The 14,185-nt window shown below is 49.0% G+C and overlaps 1 protein-coding gene across 5 annotated transcripts in view; it reads right to left on the reverse strand.

The window, feature by feature from the left end:
* The window catches only part of SF3B3 (splicing factor 3b subunit 3), a 342,606-nt gene that overhangs the window by 230,026 nt on the left and 98,395 nt on the right, over window positions 1-14,185 (reverse strand). The window lies entirely within an intron of this gene.

Consider the following 14,185-nt stretch of genomic DNA (forward strand, 5'->3'; position numbering starts at 1 on the left):
TTATACACATTTCCAACTTCTTGCCAGATTTATCAGTCCAAGTTCTACAGAACTTGGGGAAAAAAAAAAGGTCCCTGAAAGAACAACAAAAACAGAAAATAAATCCACTCAACATCACAAAACACACCTGGCTAGTCCAACTCTTAGATGCTCTTAACTGAAATTTTCAAAACAACCAACAAAGAAACCACATACAGGATTGTAAAGAAATGGCTCCCTGTTGCAGTTACCCCCCACTTTTTGCCTGATACTGATGCTGACTTGACTGAGAAGTGTGCTGGGACCCTGCTAACCAGGCCCCAGCACCAGTGTTCTTTCACCTAAAATGTACCATTGATTCCACAATTGGCACACCCCTGGCACACAGATAAGTCCCTTGTAACTGGTACCTCTGGTACCAAGGGCCCTGATGCCAGGGAAGGTCTCTAAGGGCTGCAGCATGTATTATGCCACCCTAGAGACCCCTCACTCAGCACAGACACACTGCTTACCAGCTTGTGTGTGCTAGTGAGAACAAAATGAGTAAGTCGACATGGCACTCCCCTCAGGGTGCCATGCCAGCCTCTCACTGCCTATGCAGTATAGGTAAGACACCCCTCTAGCAGGCCTTACAGCCCTAAGGCAGGGTGCACTATACCATAGGTGAGGGTACCAGTGCATGAGCACTGTGCCCCTACAGTGCTAAGCAAAACCTTAGACATTGTAAGTGCAGGGTAGCCATAAGAGTATATGGTCTGGGAGTCTGTTTTACACGAACTCCACAGCACCATAATGGCTACACTGAAAACTGGGAAGTTTGGTATCAAACTTCTCAGCACAATAAATGCACACTGATGCCAGTGTACATTTTATTGTAAAATACACCACAGAGGGCACCTTAGAGGTGCCCCCTGAAACTTAACCAACTATCTGTGTAGGCTGACTGGTTCCAGCAGCCTGCCACACTAGAGACATGTTGCTGGCCCCATGGGGAGAGTGCCTTTGTCACTCTGAGGCCAGTAACAAAGCCTGCACTGGGTGGAGATGCTAACACCTCCCCCAGGCAGGAGCTGTAACACCTGGCGGTGAGCCTCAAAGGCTCACCCCTTTGTCACAGCCCAGCAGGGCACTCCAGCTTAGTGGAGTTGCCCGCCCCCTCCGGCCACGGCCCCCACTTTTGGCGGCAAGGCTGGAGGGAACAAAGAAAGCAACAAGGAGGAGTCACTGGCCAGTCAGGACAGCCCCTAAGGTGTCCTGAGCTGAAGTGACTAACTTTTAGAAATCCTCCATCTTGCAGATGGAGGATTCCCCCAATAGGGTTAGGATTGTGACCCCCTCCCCTTGGGAGGGGGCACAAAGAGGGTGTACACACCCTCAGGGCTAGTAGCCATTGGCTACTAACCCCCCAGACCTAAACACGCCCTTAAATTTAGTATTTAAGGGCTACCCTGAACCCTAGAAAATTAGATTCCTGCAACTACAAGAAGAAGGACTGCCTAGCTGAAAACCCCTGCAGAGGAAGACCAGAAGACGACAACTGCCTTGGCTCCAGAAACTCACCGGCCTGTCTCCTGCCTTCCAAAGATCCTGCTCCAGCGACGCCTTCCAGAGGGACCAGCGACCTCGACATCCTCTGAGGACTGCCCCTGCTTCGAAAAGACAAGAAACTCCCGAGGACAGCGGACCTGCTCCAAGAAAGGCTGCAACTTTGTTTCCAGCAGCCTTGAAAGAACCCTGCAAGCTCCCCGCAAGAAGCGTGAGACTTGCAACACTGCACCCGGCGACCCCGACTCGGCTGGTGGAGATCCGACACCTCAGGAGGGACCCCAGGACTACTCTGATACTGTGAGTACCAAAACCTGTCCCCCCTGAGCCCCCACAGCGCCGCCTGCAGAGGGAATCCCGAGGCTTCCCCTGACCGCGACTCTTTGAATCCAAAGTCCCGACGCCTGGGAGAGACCCTGCACCCGCAGCCCCCAGGACCTGAAGGACCGGACTTTCACTGGAGAAGTGACCCCCAGGAGTCCCTCTCCCTTGCCCAAGTGGAGGTTTCCCCGAGGAACCCCCCCCTTGCCTGCCTGCAGCGCTGGAGAGATCCCGAGAGCTCCCATAGACTAACACTGCGAACCCGACGCTTGTTTCTACACTGCACCCGGCCGCCCCCGTGCTGCTGAGGGTGAAATTTCTGTGTGGGCTTGTGTCCCCCCCGGTGCCCTACAAAACCCCCCTGGTCTGCCCTCCGAAGACGCGGGTACTTACCTGCAAGCAGACCGGAACCGGGGCACCCCCTTCTCTCCATTCTAGCCTATGTGTTTTGGGCACCACTTTGAACTCTGCACCTGACCGGCCCTGAGCTGCTGGTGTGGTGACTTTGGGGTTGCTCTGAACCCCCAACGGTGGGCTACCTTGGACCAAGAACTGAACCCTGTAAGTGTCTTACTTACCTGGTCAACCTAACAAAAACTTACCTCCCCTAGGAACTGTGAAAATTGCACTAAGTGTCCACTTTTAAAACAGCTATTTGTCAATAACTTGAAAAGTATACATGCAATTTTTATGATTTAAAGTTCCTAAAGTACTTACCTGCAATACCTTTCGAATGAGATATTACATGTAGAATTTGAACCTGTGGTTCTTAAAATAAACTAAGAAAAGATATTTTTCTATACAAAAACCTATTGGCTGGATTTGTCTCTGAGTGTGTGTACCTCATTTATTGTCTATGTGTATGTACAACAAATGCTTAACACTACTCCTTGGATAAGCCTACTGCTCGACCACACTACCACAAAATAGAGCATTAGTATTATCTATTTTTACCACTATTTTACCTCTAAGGGGAACCCTTGGACTCTGTGCATGCTATTCCTTACTTTGAAATAGCACATACAGAGCCAACTTCCTACAATTGCCCTCCTCTGTACTGGCCCCGAAAGCCTCCCCTTTGGTACTGTCCCTGATATGTAGCCGGTGTTGATTGTGAGGTGCTGGCTTGTGTGGCTTGACCCCGAAACCCCCCTCTGAAGGTTGTTTTGCGGAAGGTGCCGAAAGTGCCTCTGCCCTGCGGGGAATAGAGTGCGCCCATGGCCTTGGCTGTGTCAGTGTCCTTTTTCAATTTCTCAATTGCCGTGTCGACTTCGGGTCCAAACAATTGTTGTTCATTTAACGGCATATTGAGCACCGCTTGCTGTATTTCCGGTTTAAAGCCAGATGTGCGCAACCATGCGTGCCTTCTTATGGTTACTGCGGTATTTATTGTTCTTGCAGCTGTGTCCGCTGCGTCCATAGAGGAGCGTATTTGGTTATTGGAGATGTTTTGTCCCTCCTCAACCACTTGTTTTGCCCGTTTCTGAAATTCCTTGGGTAGATGCTCGATGAGATGCTGCATCTCGTCCCAATGGGCTCTATCATATCGCGCTAGGAGCGCCTGAGAGTTGGCGATGCGCCACTGGTTTGCAGCTTGTACTGCGACCCTTTTCCCAGCCACGTCGAACTTGCGGCTCTCCTTATCCGGAGGTGGTGCCTCGCCTGATGTGTGCGAGTTGGCTCTCTTGCGAGCTGCCCCTACCACGACTGAATCTGGTGGCAGCTGTGAGGTGATAAAAGTAGGGTCCGTGGGCGGTGCTTTATATTTTTTTTCCACCCTTGCAGTTATCGCTCTACTCTTGACAGGTTCTTTGAAGATCTGCTTTGCGTGCCTTAGCATTCCTGGGAGCATAGGCAGGCTTTGGTAGGTGCTATGGGTGGAAGAGAGGGTGTTGAAAAGGAAGTCATCCTCGACAGGTTCTGCGTGTAACGACACGTTATGGAATTCTGCTGCCCTAGCTACCACCTGTGCATACGCTGTGCTGTCCTCAGGTGGTGAGGGCTTGGTAGGGTACGACTCAGGACTATTGTCTGATACTGGGGCGTCGTATAGGTCCCAAGCGTCTTGGTCATCTTGGCTCATGGTGGTATGAGCCGGTGAATGTGACGGAGTCTGTGCCAGTGATATGAGTTACAGGTGGAGGAGAGGGTGGCGGGGTTACCTTTTTAACCACTTTTGTTTGCGGTGTTTGTTCCTGTGTTTGGAACTCGAGTCTCCTTTTTCTCCTGATTGGGGGAAGGGTGCTGATTTTCCCTGTCCCACTTTGTATGAAGATCCGCTTTTGTGTGTGGTCCACGTCAGTGGTCTGCAACTCGTCCTCAAATCTGTGTTTGCGCATTTGAGAGGACAGTGATTGTTCCTCTGAATACGAGCTGGCAGTCGGTTCGGTTGCCGGTCGTTTTGGCACCGAAACTGTGTCTTTGCTTGTTTTTGGCTCCAAGGAGAATTTCCTCTTTTTCGGAGTCGAGCCTTCTCGGCGTCGATCATCCTCGGTGCCGCTGTCTCTGCGTCGAGCAGCTTCGGTTCCGCAGTCTCGGCGTTGATCTTTTTCGGCAGCACTGTCTCGGTCCTGAGATTGCTGCGTGCCTGTGTCTCGACCCGAGTCGGACGATCTCGGCACCGGTTCGGCCTTTTTCGGTGCCGATGGTCGGTCACCTACTTTATGGGTTGAGCCATGGCCTGTTGGCAGTGGCATCCCCTGGGCCTTGTCTGTTTTCTTGTGTGGTGCTTGCTTCGACGTCGAATTCTTCCGAGTCCGATTCATGAATGGAGAAGGCTTCCTCTTCTTCTCCTTGTTCCTCGAACCCTCGTTGTCCTGTCGGCGTGGCCGCCATCTGTAATCTTCTGGCTCGCTGGTCACGGAGCGTTTTTCGGGACCGAAACGCACGACAGGCCTCACACGTCTCTTCCTTGTGCTCGGGCGACAGGCACAAGTTACAGACCAAATGTTGGTCTGTATATGGAAATTTATTGTGGCATTTAGGACAGAATCGGAACGGGGTCCGTTCCATCAGTGTTGATCTTACACGCGGTGGGGCCGACCAGGCCCCGACGGGGATCGAAATTACCCCGAAGGGCTACCGGAGCTCTTCCCGATTCGGTGTTGATTCTATTCTAACCCGATACTGAACGAAACAATACCGACGTAGTTTTCCGAAGTTATGACTATCTTTCCGTCCCGGAGCGAAAAGGAACACGTCCGAACCCGATGGCGGAAAAAAACCCAATCTAACATGGAGTCGACGCCCATGCGCAATGGAACAAAGGAGGAGGAGTCCCTCGGTCTCGTGACTCGAAAAGACTTCTTCGAAGAAAAACAACTTGTAACACTCCGACCCAACACCAGACGGCGGACTATGCACAACATGTGTATCTGCAGCTACACATGCCACCGAACATGTCACTTACCCAGTGTACATCTGTTCGTGGCATTAGTCGCTGCAGATTCACATGCTGTGCACATCCCGCCATCTGGTGTTGGGCTCGGAGTGTTACAAGTTGTTTTTCTTCTAAGAAGTCTTTTCGAGTCACGAGACCGAGGGACTCCTCCCATTTCGGCTCCATTGCGCATGGGCGTCGACTCCATGTTAGATTGTTTCCCCCCCCGCAGAGTGTGAGGTAGGAGTTGTGTATGCTAGTAATAGTGCCCATGCAATGGAGTAATGTACATAATGTAGTTTAAAGTAATATATTTACAAATATACAGATGTTCAAGATCAACTTCTAAACGGCTACAGGCTCCCAGGGAGGCGGGTGGGCGCATGTGAATCTGCAGCGACTAATGCCACGAACAGATGTACACTGGGTAAGTGACATTTTCCGTTCAATGGCATGTGTAGCTGCAGATACACATGCTGTGCATAGACTAGTAAGCAGTTATCTCCCCAAAAGCGGTGGTTCAGCCTGTAGGAGTTGAAGTTGTTTGAAACAATGTTCGTAGTACTGCTTGGCCTACTGTGGCTTGTTCTGCCGTTAGCACATCTACACAGTAGTGTTTGGTAAATGTATGAGGCGTAGACCATGTAGCTGCCTTACATATTTCGGTCATTGGAATATTTCCTAGAAAGGCCATGGTAGCACCTTTCTTTCTAGTTGAGTGTGCCTTTGGTGTAATAGGCAGTTCTCTTTTTGCTTTAAGATAACAGGTTTGAATGCACTTAACTATCCATCTAGCAATGCCTTGTTTAGAAATTGGATTTCCTGTATGAGGTTTTTGGAAAGCAATAAATAATTGTTTTGTTTTTCGAATTAGTTTTGTTCTGTCAATGTAGTACATTAACGCTCTTTTGATGTCTAATGTATGTAGTGCTCTTTCAGCTACAGAGTCTGGCTGTGGGAAGAACGCTGGTAATTCTACTGTTTGATTTAAGTGGAACGGTGATATGACTTTTGGTAAAAATTTAGGATTTGTCCGTAGAACTACTTTATGCTTGTGTATTTGAATAAATGGTTCTTGTATGGTAAATGCTTGAATCTCACTTACTCTTCTTAAAGATGTGATGGCAATTAAAAATGCAACTTTCCATGTTAAGTATTGCATTTCACAAGAGTGCATGGGCTCAAAAGGTGGACCCATGAGTCGTGTTAAAACAATGTTGAGGTTCCATGAAGGAACTGGTGGTGTTCTTGGTGGTATAATTCCCTTTAGACCTTCCATAAATGCCTTTATGACTGGTATCCTAAATAGAGAATTTGAGTGCGTAATTTGCAGGTAAGCTGAAATTGCTGTAAGATGTATCTTAATGGAAGAAAAAGCTAGCTTTGACTTTTGCAAATGTAGTAAGTATCCTACGATGTCTTTGGCAGATGCGTGTAAGGGTTGAATTTGATTATTATGGCAGTAATAAACAAATCTTTTCCACTTATTTGCATAGCAATGTCTAGTGGTAGGTTTCCTAGCTTGTTTTATGACCTCCATACATTCATGTGTAAGGTTTAAGTGTCCGAACTCTAGGACTTCAGGAGCCAGATTGCTAGATTCAGCAATGCTGGATTTGGGTGTCTGATCTGTTGTTTGTGTTGCGTTAACAGATCTGGTATGTTTGGTAGTTTGACATGAGGCACTACTGAAAGGTCTAGTAGTGTTGTGTACCAAGGTTGTCTTGCCCATGTTGGCGCTATTAGTATGAGTTTGAGTTTGTTTTGACTCAACTTGTTTACTAGATATGGAAGGAGTGGGAGAGGGGGGAAAGCATAAGCAAATATCCCTGACCAACTCATCCATAACGCATTGCCTTGAGACTGATCTTGTGGGTACCTGGATGCGAAGTTTTGGCATTTTGCGTTTTCTCCTGTTGCAAATAGATCTATTTGTGGTGTTCCCCAACTCTGGAAGTAAGTATTCAGTATTTGGGGGTGAATCTCCCATTCGTGGATCTGTTGGTGATCCAGAGAGAGATTGTCTGCTAACTGATTCTGAATTCCTGGAATAAATTGTGCTATTAGGCGAATGTGGTTGTGAATCGCCCAATGCCATATTCTTTGTGCCAGGAGACACAACTGTGTTGAGTGTGTCCCTCCCTGTTTGTTTAGGTAATACATCGTTGTCATGTTGTCTGTTTTGACAAGAATGTGTTTGTGGCTTATTATGGGTTGAAATGCTTTCAGCGCTAGAAATACTGCCAATAGTTCAAAGTGATTTATGTGAAACAGTTTTTGGCGAGTGTCCCATTGTCCTTGGATGCTGTATTGATCGAGGTGTGCTCCCCACCCTATTATGGAGGCATCTGTCGTTATTACATATTGTGGCACTGGGTCTTGGAAAGGCCGCCCTTTGTTTAAATTTATACTGTTCCACCATTGAAGCGAGGTGTATGTTTGGCGGTCTACCAACACCAGATCTAGAAGCTGACCCTGTGCCTGTGACCACTGTGATGCTAGGCACTGTTGTAAGGGCCGCATGTGCAACCTTGCGTTTGGGACAATGGCTATGCATGAGGACATCATGCCTAGGAGTTTCATCACCATTTTGACTTGTATTTTTTGTTTTGGATACATGGCCTGTATTACATTGTGAAATGCCTGAACCCTTTGTGGACTTGGAGTGGCAATCCCTTTTGCTGTGTTGATTGTCGCCCCTAAGTATTGCTGTGCTTGACACGGTATAAGGTGTGACTTTGTGTAGTTGATTGAGAAACCTAGTTTGTGGAGGGTTTCTATGACATACTTTGTGTGTTGTGAACACTTTTTTAGCGTGTTGGTTTTGATTAACCAATTGTCTAGGTACGGGAACACATATATTTGCTGCCTTCTGATATGTGCAGCTACGACTGCCAGGCACTTTGTAAAAACTCTTGGCGCAGTTGTTATTCCGAATGGCAACACCTTGAATTGGTAATGTATCCCTTGGAATACAAACCTTAAGTACTTTCTGTGTGAAGGATGTATCAGTATATGGAAATATGCATCCTTTAGGTCTAGTGTTGTCATGTAGTCTTGTTGTTTGAGTAGTGGGATTACGTCTTGTAATGTCACCATGTGAAAGTGATCTGATTTGATGTAGGTATTTAATGTTCGGAGATCTAATATAGGTCTCAGAGTTTTGTCTTTTTTGGGTATGAGAAAGTACAGAGAGTAAACTCCTGTTCCTTTCTGGTGTTTTGGTACTAATTCTATTGCTTCTTTTAGTAGCAATGCCTGAACCTCTAGTCCTAGAAGATCTATATGTTGTTTTGACATATTGTGTGTTTTCGGTGGGACGTTTGGAGGGAATTTGAGAAATTCTATGCAATAACCATGCTGGATAATTGCTAGGACCCAAGTGTCTGTTATTTCTTCCCAATGTTGGTAAAATTTGGTTAGTCTCCCCCCCACAGATGTTATGTGTTGGGGATGTGTGACTTGGAAGTCACTGCTTGTTTTGAGGAGTTTTGGGACTATGGAACTTTCCTCTATTCTTTTGGAATTGTCCCCCTCTATATTGTCCCCGAAAACTTCCCCGCTGATACTGGCTCTGATAAGTGGGCCTTGTTTGTGAGGTTGTGGGTTCTGTGCTTTGTCCTCGAAATCCCCCTCTAAACTGTTTTTCTAAATGTGCCTCTGCCCTGTGGGGAGTAGTGTGTGCCCATGGCTTTGGCCGTGTCAGTGTCTTTTTTAAGTTTTTCGATCGCAGTGTCCACCTCCGGCCCAAACAACTGCTGTCCGTTGAATGGCATATTCAGCACAGCTTGCTGTATTTCTGGTTTAAATCCTGATGTACGCAGTCATGCATGCCTCCTTATTGTTACTGCTGTGTTGACAGTTCTAGCAGCTGTGTCTACAGCATCCATTGCTGACCGTATCTGATTGTTGGAGATACTCTGTCCTTCTACTACCTGCTGCGCTCTCTTTTGGAACTCCTTGGGCAAATGTTCTATAAAGTGTTGCATTTCGTCCCAATGGGCCCTATCGTATCTGGCCAACAAAGCCTGTGAATTGGCGATACGCCACTGGTTTGCTGCCTGTGCCGCCACCCTTTTGCCTGCTGCGTCGAATTTTCTACTTTCTTTGTCTGGAGGTGGTGCATCTCCTGAAGTATGTGAGTTCGCTCTTTTGCGCGCTGCCCCTACTACAACTGAGTCCGGTGTTAGCTGTTGTGTGACGTACACGGGGTCTGTTGGTGGCGGTTTATATTTTTTCTCCACTCTTGGAGTAATGGCCCTTCCTTTTACAGGCTCTTCAACCACTTGTTTGTAGTGTTTTAGCATTCCGGGTAGCATAGGAAGACTTTGATACTGGCTGTGTGTGGACGACAGTGTGTTAAAAAGAAAGTCGTCTTCAATGGGCTCAGCATGCAGGCTGACATTATGAAATGCCGCTGCTCTCGACACCACCTGTGCGTAGGCTGTACTATCCTCTGGTGGCGACGGTCTAGCTGGATAACATTCAGGACTATTATCTGACACTGGTGCGTCATAAAGGTCCCACGCGTCAGGGTCATCTTGACTCATTCCGGTATGAGTTGGGGATTGCATCATTGGTGGAGTGGCTACCGGTGATGGTTGCGGAGAGCATTGTGGAGATGGTGGCGGGGTTACTTGTTTAGCCACCTTTGTCTGTGGCTGCTTCTCTTTTTCCTGAAAGGCAAGTTTGCGTTTCATTTTAATCGGAGGGAGAGTACTGATCTTCCCGGTTTCTTTTTGGATATGGAGCCTTCTTTGTGTATAGTCTGGCTCTATTGTTTCCAATTCCTGTCCAAATCTATGTGTCTTCATTTGTGTGGACAGTCCTTGTTCCTCAGTGTAGGAACTTGTTTTCGGTTCCGAGGCCGGATGTTTCGGTATCGAAACCTTTTCGGCTGTTTTTTTCGGTTCCGACGAAACCTTCTTTACTTTCGGCGTCGTGGTCTCTCGGTGCCGACCCATTTCGGTGCCGCTATCTCGGTGCCGAACCTGCTCGGAGCCACTATCTTGAGCCCGAGATTGCTGTGTGGCGGTATCTCGACCGGAGTCGGATGACTTCGCCCCCCAGCGTGCCCTTTTTCGGTGCCGATGATCTGTCACCTATTTTTCGGTGTTTGTTAGATTTGCAGGTAAGTAAACCACCTACAGGGTTCAAAGTTGGGTCCAAGGTAGCCCAGCGTTGGGGGTTCAGAGCAACCCTACAGTTACCACACCAGCAGCTCAGGGCCGGTCAGGTGCAGAGGTCAAAGTGGTGCCCAAAACGCATAGTCTTCAATGGAGAAGGGGGTGCCCCGGTTCCGGTCTGCTTGCAGGTAAGTACCCGCGTCTTCGGAGGGCAGACCAGGGGGGTTTTGTAGGGCACCGGGGGGGACACAAGCCTACACAGAAATTTCACCCTCAGCAGCGCGGGGGCGGCCGGGTGCAGTGTAGAAACAAGCGTCGGGTTTGCAATGTTAGTCTATGAGAGATCAACGGATCTCTTCAGCGCTGCAGGCAGGCAAGGGGGGGCTTCCTCGGGGAAACCTCCACTTGGGCAAGGGAGAGGGACTCCTGGGGGTCACTTCTCCAGTGAAAGTCCGGTCCTTCAGGTCCTGGGGGCTGCGGGTGCAGGGTCTTTTCCAGGCATCGGGACTTAGGTTTCAGATTGTCGCGGTCAGGGGAAGCCTCTGGATTCCCTCTGCAGGCGGCGCTGTGGGGGCTCAGGGGGGACAGGTTTTGGTACTCACAGTCGTAGAGTAGTCCGGGGGTCCTCCCTGAGGTGTTGGTTCTCCACCAGCCGAGTCGGGGTCGCCGGGTGCAGTGTTGCAAGTCTCACGCTTCTTGCGGGGAGTTGCAGGGTTCTTTAAAGCTGCTTTTGGAAACAAAGTTGCAGTCTTTTTGGAGCAGGTCCGCTGTCCTCGGGAGTTTCTTGTCTTTTTCGAAGCAGGGCAGTCCTCAGAGGATTCAGAGGTCGCTGGTCCCTTGGAAGGCGTCGCTGGAGCAGAGTTCTTTGGAAGGCAGGAGACAGGCCGGTGAGTTTCTGGAGCCAAGGCAGTTGTTGTCTTCTGGTCTTCCTCTGCAGGGGTTTCAGCTAGGCAGTCCTTCTTCTTGTAGTTGCAGGAATCTAATTTTCTAGGGTTCAGGGTAGCCCTTAAATACTAAATTTAAGGGCGTGTTTAGGTCTGGGGGGTTAGAAGCCAATGGCTACTAGCCCTGAGGGTGGGTACACCCTCTTTGTGCCTCCTCCCAAGGGGAGGGGGTCACAATCCTAACCCTATTGGGGGAATCCTCCATCTGCAAGATGGAGGATTTCTAAAAGTTAGAGTCACCTCAGCTCAGGACACCTTAGGGGCTGTCCTGACTGGCCAGTGACTCCTCCTTGTTGCTTTCTTTGTTCCCTCCAGCCTTGCCGCCAAAAGTGGGGGCCGTGGCCGGAGGGGGCGGGCAACTCCACTAAGCTGGAGTGCCCTGCTGGGCTGTGACAAAGGGGTGAGCCTTTGAGGCTCACCTCCAGGTGTCACAGCTCCTGCCTGGGGGAGGTGTTAGCATCTCCACCCAGTGCAGGCTTTGTTGCTGGCCTCAGAGTGACAAAGGCACTCTCCCCATGGGGCCAGCAACATGTCTCTAGTGTGGCAGGCTGCTGGAACTAGTCAGCCTACACAGACAGTCGGTTAAGTTTCAGGGGGCACCTCTAAGGTGCCCTCTGGGGTGTATTTTGCAATAAAATGTACACTGGCATCAGTGTGCATTTATTGTGCTGAGAAGTTTGATACCAAACTTCCCAGTTTTCAGTGTAGCCATTATGGTGCTGTGGAGTTCGTGTTTGACAGACTCCCAGACCATATACTCTTATGGCTACCCTGCACTTACAATGTCTAAGGTTTTGTTTAGACACTGTAGGGGTACCATGCTCATGCACTGGTACCCTCACCTATGGTATAGTGCACCCTGCCTTAGGGCTGTAAGGCCTGCTAGAGGGATATCTTACCTATACTGCATAGGCAGTGAGAGGCTGGCATGGCACCCTGAGGGGAGTGCCATGTCGACTTACTCGTTTTGTCCTCACTAGCACACACAAGCTGGCAAGCAGTGTGTCTGTGCTGAGTGAGAGGTCTCCAGGGTGGCATAAGACATGCTGCAGCCCTTAGAGACCTTCCTTGGCATCAGGGCCCTTGGTACTAGAAGTACCAGTTACAAGGGACTTATCTGGGTGCCAGGGTCTGCCAATTGTGGATACAAAAGTACAGGTTAGGGAAAGAACACTGGTGCTGGGGCCTGGTTAGCAGGCCTCAGCACACTTTCAATTGTAAACATAGCATCAGCAAAGGCAAAAAGTCAGGGGGCAACCATGCCAAGGAGGCATTTCCTTACACAACCCCCCCCCCCGCAAACGAAAGAGGATGAGACTAACCTTTCCCAAGAGAGTCTTCATTTTCTAAGTGGAAGAACCTGGAAAGGCCATCTGCATTGGCATGGGCAGTCCGAGGTCTGTGTTCCACTATAAAGTCCATTCCCTGTAGGGAGATGGACCACCTCAACAGTTTAGGATTTTCACCTTTCATTTGCATCAGCCATTTGAGAGGTCTGTGGTGAGTTTGAACTAGGAAGTGAGTCCCAAAGAGGTATGGTCTCAGCTTCTTCAGGGACCAAACCACAGCAAAGGCCTCCCTCTCAATGGCACTCCAACGCTGCTCCCTGGGGAGTAACCTCCTGCTAATGAAAGCAACAGGCTGGTCAAGGCCATCATCATTTGTTTGGGACAAAACTGCCCCTATCCCATGTTCAGAGGCATCTGTCTGCACAATGAACTGCTTAGAATAATCTGGAGCTTTTAGAACTGGTGCTGAGCACATTGCTTGTTTCAGGGTGTCAAAGGCCTGTTGGCATTCCACAGTCCAGTTCACTTTCTTGGGCATTTTCTTGGAGGTGAGTTCAGTGAGGGCTGTCACAATGGATCCATATCCCTTCACAAACCTCCTGTAGTACCCAGTCAAGCCAAGGAATGCCCTGACTTGAGTCTGGGTTTTTGGAGCTACCCAGTCCAGAATAGTCTGGATCTTGGGTTGGAGTGGCTGAACTTGGCCTCCACCTACAAGGTGTCCCAAGTAAACCACAGTTCCCTGCCCTATCTGGCATTTGGATGTCTTGATAGAGAGGCCTGCAGATTGCAGAGCCTTCAAAACCTTCTTCAGGTGGACCAGGTGATCCTGCCAGGTGGAGCTAAAGACAGCAATATCATCAAGATAAGCTGTGCTAAAGGACTCCAAGCCAGCAAGGACTTGATTCACCAACCTTTGGAAGGTGGCAGGGGCATTCTTTAAACCAAAGGGCATAACAGTAAACTGATAATGCCCATCAGGTGTGGAGAATGCTGTTTTCTCTTTTGCTCCAGGTGCCATTTTTATTTGCCAGTACCCTGCTGTCAAGTCAAAGGTACTTAAGAATTTGGCAGCACCTAATTTATCTATGAGCTCATCAGCTCTAGGAATTGGATGAGCATCTGTCTTGGTGACAGAATTGAGCCCTCTGTAGTCCACACAAAACCTCATCTCTTTCTTTCCATCTTTGGTGTGAGGTTTGGGGACTAGGACCACTGGGCTAGCCCAGGGGCTGTCAGAGCGCTCAATTACTCCCAATTCCAGCATCTTGTGGACTTCCACCTTGATGCTTTCCTTAACATGGTCAGACTGTCTAAAGATTTTGTTTTTGACAGGCATGCTGTCTCCTGTGTCCACATCATGGGTACACAGGTGTGTCTGACCAGGGGTTAAGGAGAAGAGTTCAGGAAACTGTTGTAGGACTCTCCTACAATCAGCTTGCTGTTGGCCAGAGAGGGTGTCTGAGTAGATCACTCCATCTACTGAGCCATCTTTTGGGTCTGATGACAGAAGATCAGGGAGAGGTTCACTCTCTGCCTCCTGATCCTCATCTGTTACCATCAACAGATTCCCATCAGCCCTGTCATGGAAGAGCTTAAGGC

This window comes from Pleurodeles waltl, chromosome 12, assembly GCF_031143425.1.
Source record: "Pleurodeles waltl isolate 20211129_DDA chromosome 12, aPleWal1.hap1.20221129, whole genome shotgun sequence".
Classification (NCBI taxonomy): Eukaryota; Metazoa; Chordata; class Amphibia; order Caudata; family Salamandridae; genus Pleurodeles; species Pleurodeles waltl.